The sequence below is a fragment of the Sander lucioperca genome, chromosome 21, assembly GCF_008315115.2.
Source record: "Sander lucioperca isolate FBNREF2018 chromosome 21, SLUC_FBN_1.2, whole genome shotgun sequence".
Classification (NCBI taxonomy): domain Eukaryota; kingdom Metazoa; phylum Chordata; class Actinopteri; order Perciformes; family Percidae; genus Sander; species Sander lucioperca.
This window is the reverse complement of record NC_050193.1, coordinates 15,452,575-15,458,574: the sequence shown is the minus strand read 5'-3', so window position 1 is coordinate 15,458,574 and position 6,000 is coordinate 15,452,575. Positions and strand designations below refer to the sequence as shown.

Here is a 6,000-nt window from a genome sequence, read left to right as displayed (position 1 = left end):
GCCTCCTACTCTCATCTTTTTTACATTCAATCTTTTTCTCCTTCATCAATTTGTCTTTTTTCCTCTCTTTCCTCAGTTGTTTGAGTTCCCCTCCGAGGCTGTAGAATACAAAAGGGGTTGCTTCTCCCACTTGACAATCAGACACCTTTGCTTCCACCCACACACACACACACACACACACACACACACACCTTGTTAATCCGTCATTCAGAGGTTGTGCAGCTGACATGTAGCATGCTATGTGAGACACTTTCTCTCTTTTCTGTCCTTCATTCTCTCAGACTCCTCAAACCTAAGCATGACATTATTTTACACCCACATATATACATTACAGAAATGGGGATATGGTTGGTAGTTGATTCAATATTTTGTCAAAAACTGTAAAATCAAGTGGGATTTGAACACAATTCCTCCAATGAATTTTGCCTCCCAAAATTCCAGTATTTGACTTAAATAACGGTTTCCGACAAATTCCACATATATATCAACTGTAAGCTTACCTAGATTTGCTTTATCACATTACGATTACTGTTTAAACTCAAGAAACAGACTGATATTAGTGAAATGGGCCAGTTTGATAAATGAGGGATGTCTGCTCGTGTGGTTGGAAAGAAAATGAAAATTAGCAAGGGAGGAAGGGAGAGTGAGCAGAGATAAAAAAAAAAAAAAAAAACAGAGGAAGAGGAGAGACAGAGCTGAGGCTGTGTCTTGATACAGACTCAATTTGGAGTTTCTCTTCTTGCCAGCAGAAAACAGTGAGCTCATATTGGAGCAGAGATCGGATGTTATTTGGTTCAAACTATAGAGCTAGACCAATATATCTGGGTCAATATAAGTCTTTCACTGAATAATTGATATCAGTCGTGGGTTACTGCTGATCATATAAATGTTTTAGATTCTGTTCTATAGTCTCTTTAGGTTTCTTGAGAAAATTACTTTTTATAATTAACATGAAAAAAACTGGAAGAAGTTAAAGATCATGAATATTTATCATCATCATCATCATTTATAATAAACGGGTTCAAATATTGACCCCGGTGGCATCATGTCAAGCATCTATCAGGTGTATTTTACAAGAGGACATGGAAATATACAATTTAGGGGATTTCATTTGCATACTTCTAGTATGTGTGCTTGAACAACTAATATCCTATTACATTTTGCATACACTGGGACATCCCCAGGTGCCTATAGTAATAGTCTTAATAATAGACAGTGATCATTGAACAGCATACCTGCAGTAAGCTGAAAGTTTAAAGGCCGACCCCGAGCAAGTGTCTAAAATATAAGAATAATCTGCACAGAAACTGAATCTATTTGCGAATAGATAGAGATTATTCTAAAGAAATTTCGGAGATCATTTCATAAATAATAGAAGTAGTAATAGTAATAGTTTCACAATGTATAAAAAGTACACGTCATGTGGTTTCCTGAACTAAAATCACAAAATGCTGAGGTAAAATAAACTCCCCTCAAACTGGAACCTCATTGTACTAATCCATCATTTTAAAATGGTTAACGACAGTAAAAACTGATTTAATATTGTCACCTTGCCCTACCAATCACCCCTGTCAGTGTCAGCAGAGGGTCTTTCTCCTGTCTGTCCTAAAGCAAGCCGTGCTATAAACCCATTACATTGATATCGCTTTATGGAAATATAAATCAGCAACAGCAGTGGGCCAAGGATGGTGTCATAAAGAGTGTCTCCTTTACTGTACAGTACATACCCAAATGTTTTACTCAAACAGGAAACACCTGATAACATGCTGTGCAGGCAGCGGCCGAGGACCTGCTGTTCTCAGGTGTTATCTTTATAACATGAAGTCCATAGCTCAACCTTCAACTGAACCAGTCCATCACTTATCTGTTTAGGCAAATACAAAAAAACACTACTTTGAAAAGATATAGCTGGTTATGAGACTGTGAGTTCCCTGAGCAGCTCCTTCAGCAGCACACTGCTGCACCCTCAGTGCTGCCGCAGGTCCTACATTCCAGCAGCAGTCTGACTCTTTAATGCAACATCATAATGTAGCACTGCTAGCTGTTTCTGCAATATTCTGCACTATGCATATTTATTTATTTATTTATTTATTTATTTATCAATCACTCTTTGTTACCTCCAACTGTGCAATATTTCATTTCTATTCATCTGTATATCTGTGTTTATATACTGTCTGTTTATATAAGGGTGTTTATTGTGTAAATATGTTTGTTTTATTACTATTATTATTATTATTATTATTATAACTAATTCTATTTTTCTATTTCTTATAATTTATGTATATTCTTTCTCCTATGTCTACTTCATGTGTATTTGTGTTATTCTGATGTGTGTACTTTTTGTTCTTTTGAGCTGCTGTAGCACAGGAATTTCCCCAGTGTGGGATTAATAAAGTCTATCTTATCTTATCTTAAAGGTGCTCTAAGCGATGTCACGTGTTTTTTAGGCTACAACATTTTTTGTCACATACAGCAAACATCTCCTCCCTATCTGCTAGCTGCCTGTCCCCTGAACACACTGTAAAAAAACGCGGTCTCTGCAGACAGCCCAGGCTCCACAAACGGCAACAATAACAAACTGTGCCAACCTGCACCACGAAGCATACACAAACAGTGTTCCAGCGGAGTTGGGGTTGGGGGTTGTGGGGTTAGTGTGCAGAAGCAAGGAAGGGAGGGCAAGGGAATGTCAACAAGAAGTAACGTCACCCAACGTCGCTTAGAGCACCTTTAATTAAGATGTTATTTCTGGTTTGTTTCACTTGCACAAAAAGCAATGTGTAAAACCAACAAGTTGTGGCAAATAGTGCTAGTTATGTCTCTCGCTGTTTATAAACTCACGGTCAACAGTTTTTTTCAAGAAAAGGTCTCCTGTCATTGTTTTGCTACTACTACTGCTGTTTTCTGGTACTGTTTTTATTTATTTATCTAGCTGTCATATGTACAGTATTTTATACTACATCGAGAGAAGCCATGCAAAAAAGTCTAAATGTCTAAATGTATAATAACAAGAAAAGATTTGGATTCTGATGAGGTGCACGGGTGCTGCTGACGGCCGAGGAAAAACAATTATCATACAGTAACACACCTCAAATTGAATTCAGGGAATGATATCACATGGATTTGCAAGTGTAATCTGCATTGATTTGGCAAGTTATTCCATTAAGCTGTGGGTACATGAGCTCTGGTAATTGCTTTCTCTCTCTCTCTCTCACACACACACACACACACACACACGCACACACACACAGGTTTGTGGCACTATCTTTGTGGGGACCCGTCACTGACATAATGCATTCCCTAGCCCCTTACCCTAACCTTAACCATCACAACTAAATGCCTAACTTTAACCCTTACCCTAATTATATAATTAGTTATAATAAACCATAACCTAATTCTATCCCTAATCCTACAACCAAGTCTTAACCCTCAAACAGCCCATTAAACTTGTGGGGTCCAGCATTTTGGCCCCACAAAGCTTTCGGGACCCCACAAGTATACTGGACTCCTGGTTTTTGGACCCCACAAATATTGTTAAACAAGCCCACACACACACACACACACACAGTATGTAAGCTATACACTCGGGCTGTATGTCTAAATGGTTTTCAGACGGACGCATATTGGTTGGAGAGCATTTATCTCTGCTTATTGTGGAAGGAATAACATGACTAATTTGGAGCCCATTCAACCATAACCACCTGATTTAGTCAGACTGAGAATGACTGAATGAATAACCCAGACGCTAATTCTCTGAGGGAATGAATAATAAAATGTGGTAGAGGAAGTCGCCAGGCAACGATGAATGAATAAATACAAAGGTGTTTGTCAAGGAATGATTGAAGAAGCACTGAGGTAATCAAGGGTGGTAATCAAGTGTGTCAGGGGATGAAGGAATGAGTAAGAGGCTTTCTTTGTCAGGTGATGAGTGAGTATCGTTGTACGACTCAATTTATCAAAGGCAGAGGAGGCGTTTCAGAGGGTAGTATTGGCAATAATGGGCCACAAAACCAGACTATCTCGTGATAAACTATGCACATTCTGCAACTACACACACACACACACAGAAAGTCATGCGCAATGCAAACATTGTTTTGTTTGTATTGGTTTGGTTTTGGCCATGCTACTGTAGCAGAGTGGCTCCAGGGAAGTGTGACACTCATTTGGTTCACCACTTTGGTCCAGACTGAAATATCTCAACATCTACTAGAGGGATTGCCATTAAACATTATACAGACATTCATGATTACTAGAGGATGAATCCCACTGACTTTGGTGTTCCATTAACTTTTCAACTAGTGATACTTTTGGGTCAAATTTTTAAATTTGTACGACCAAATACCGACAAAACTAACGTCATTACCATCAGCCTCAGCTTTGCGTTTAGTGCTAATAAGCAACTATTAGCATGCTAAACTAAGTTGGTGAACATAGTGAACATTACACCTGCTTTTAGCTTTTAGCATGAGCATGTTAGCATGCTGACGTTAGCTTTTAGCTCAAAGCACCACTGTGCCTATGTACAGCCTCATAGAGCAGCTAGCATGGCTGCAGAGTCTTGTGCTTGTCTTCTGTTGCACGTTGTATTTACTCACGTTACACAAGGCCATTCAATTAGATAACATAGTCAGATACAGTATACTATTAAGGAACCATTTAGTCTATACGATGTCAGAAAATACTCATCGCAACATCTAAAAGCTTAAGGTGAGGTCTTTAAATTGCTTGTTTTAAAAAAAAAAAAAGTCCAAAACCCAAATATATATTTAAATACAAATCAGAGAAAAACACCAAAGTCTCACCTTTGAGAAGCTGGAAATAGCAAATAGTCTGGATTACTGTACTACATCACACAGATACGGTATAATATCATGTACGATACAGAAGTCACTTATTTCCTGCATGAGTTACAGATTGTAATATTTGTCTTGATGGCACACAAACAACAGCTTTAGGAAGAACGTAAGGTTCAAGGAAGTAGTGCAGAATTTTAAACTGCTGCCAAGAAACAAACAAAGGCCTATTTCTCGATTTTGATGAAGCTGATGCTTTAGTGATTTTTTAAAGTAATGAATCTGCTCCAGAGATTTTGTGCTGCATGTTACTCTTTTTGCACAAACAACAAAAGCACCAAATATAATAATCTTTTACTAAAAAAAAAAAACACGAGTCATGGTTCTAAAAATGGCCGCTGTTTTATTTGTTCAGTATTATGAGTTATAAATGTATTTATATTTGATATTATTTTACCTTTTCAGATGAGGGTGAGAAACTCTTCACAGATGTCGCTGGAGGCTAAGATCTCGTCTCCAAGCTCAGTTGTCACACTGAGAGAAGGTGACTGCAGGCCCTCCCCTCTCTGGCCTCAGGTCACACGTCTAGTGAGTCTTCATTGCTGCAAAAACACGCTGGAAAGAACTTTTTTCTTCAGTTCATTTTGTTCTTACTGCTCAATTACAATACATGGTTTCCAGCAGGAAACCGATGGAGTGCCTACTCCAGGTAGGAATGAGTCCTTACCCCAAGTAAAGGAGTTCAAGTACCTTGGGGTCTTGTTCGTGAGTGAGGGGACAATGGAGTGGGAGATTGGTCGGAGAATCGGCGCAGCGGGGGCAATATTACATTCAATTTATTGCACCGTTGTGACGAAAAGAGAGCTGAGCCAGAAGGCAAAGCTCTCGATCTACCGGTCAATTTTCTTTCCTACCCTCATCTATGGTCATGAAGGCTGGGTCATGACCGAAAGAACGAGATCCAGGGTACAAGCGGCCGAAATGGGTTTCCTCAGGAGGGTGGCTGACGTCTCCCTTAGAGATAGGCTGAGAAGCTCAGCCCCCTGGGCACCTCCCTAGGGAGGTGTTCCGGGCACGTCCAGCTGGGAGGAGGCCTCGGGGAAGACCCAGGACTAGGTGGAGGAATTATATCTCCAACCTGGTCTGGGAACGCCTCGGGATCCCCCAGTCAGACTGGTTAATGTGTGAAAGGGAAGTTTTGGGTCCCCTG

The 6,000-nt window shown here is 39.6% G+C and overlaps 1 protein-coding gene across 1 annotated transcript in view; it reads right to left on the bottom strand.

Annotated features, from left to right (window-relative positions):
• arhgdig (Rho GDP dissociation inhibitor (GDI) gamma) overlaps nt 1–5,270 on the bottom strand; it is a 32,370-nt gene extending 27,100 nt beyond the window's left edge. Inside the window, exon 1 of the mRNA XM_035996832.1 lies at nt 5,248–5,270. The gene's annotated coding sequence lies outside the window, so the exon portion shown is untranslated. The remainder of the gene's footprint in view (nt 1–5,247) is intronic.
• Nucleotides 5,271–6,000: the final 730 nt, after the last annotated feature.